Source organism: Microtus ochrogaster, chromosome 2, assembly GCF_000317375.1.
Source record: "Microtus ochrogaster isolate Prairie Vole_2 chromosome 2, MicOch1.0, whole genome shotgun sequence".
In the NCBI taxonomy this organism is placed as follows: Eukaryota; Metazoa; Chordata; class Mammalia; order Rodentia; family Cricetidae; genus Microtus; species Microtus ochrogaster.
In genome coordinates, this window is record NC_022010.1 from 69,341,009 (window position 1) to 69,341,920 (window position 912).

Sequence of the window (912 nt, forward strand, 5' to 3'; positions counted from 1 at the left end):
CTCCCATTGGTGATGCTGTCCTGAGCCCTATCACACAAACACATCTTTTCACACGCTTGCTAGCCTGCTGTATCCATCAGACTTGGTGCCGTTATGACAGAATTCTCTGACACAGACGGCTTGTGGGGCACAGGTGAGCCCGTTTGCAGTTCTGTTGATCTGGATTCCCTGCTCGAGGTACTGAAACCTGTGATCATGGTGCTGGGAGTCACAGAGGCTCTCTGCTCACTGAAGACGAAGCAGAGGGAAGGGGGAGATACAGCCTTCAAAGACACACCCTTGACAACCTGCTTTCCAACTCTCAGAAAAGCACCACGAGCTGGGGACCAGGGTCCAACGCAGGAGCAATTGGGCTTTTACAGGTCACATACAACACACAGCACGATCTTTCTTCCCTGTCTTGGCTCTCCCTGCTAGCTGCTTAGGTTACAGTTTTCTTCTACTAGAACTCTATATACTCTTTACTCTCAAATTTTGGGCTAACTCTGTCTCCAGAAGAGACTTCCCGAAGAACAGGCTATCCCAAAGGCATGCACTGCTGGGGCCACTGTGAATGCATCTTAGGTCTGCTGTGGGAGCTCCTTTGGCCAATAGCCTTTAAGATACCAGCCCACTTGGGCGTGGTCTCTTATACTGTAAATGCAGATGTGCTCAGGCTCTCCTGCTTCCGGCTCTCACTTCTGGCTGCTAGACTCTGTTCCTGTTCCCCTTTCCTGCAGAGGACTGTGATGGAGGACAGTGATCTGAGAGTCTCCCCTAAATAAATAACCCTTTATTATACGTAATTCTGAACTAGTGTGGGATTATTTTGTATCTTCTGCCATCATTGGTGCCCAACGTGGACAACTGAATCTACTTAAAATCTGAGAGAGTTTGGAAAGGAAATCTAGACACTGAAAAACAAAGTTTAGC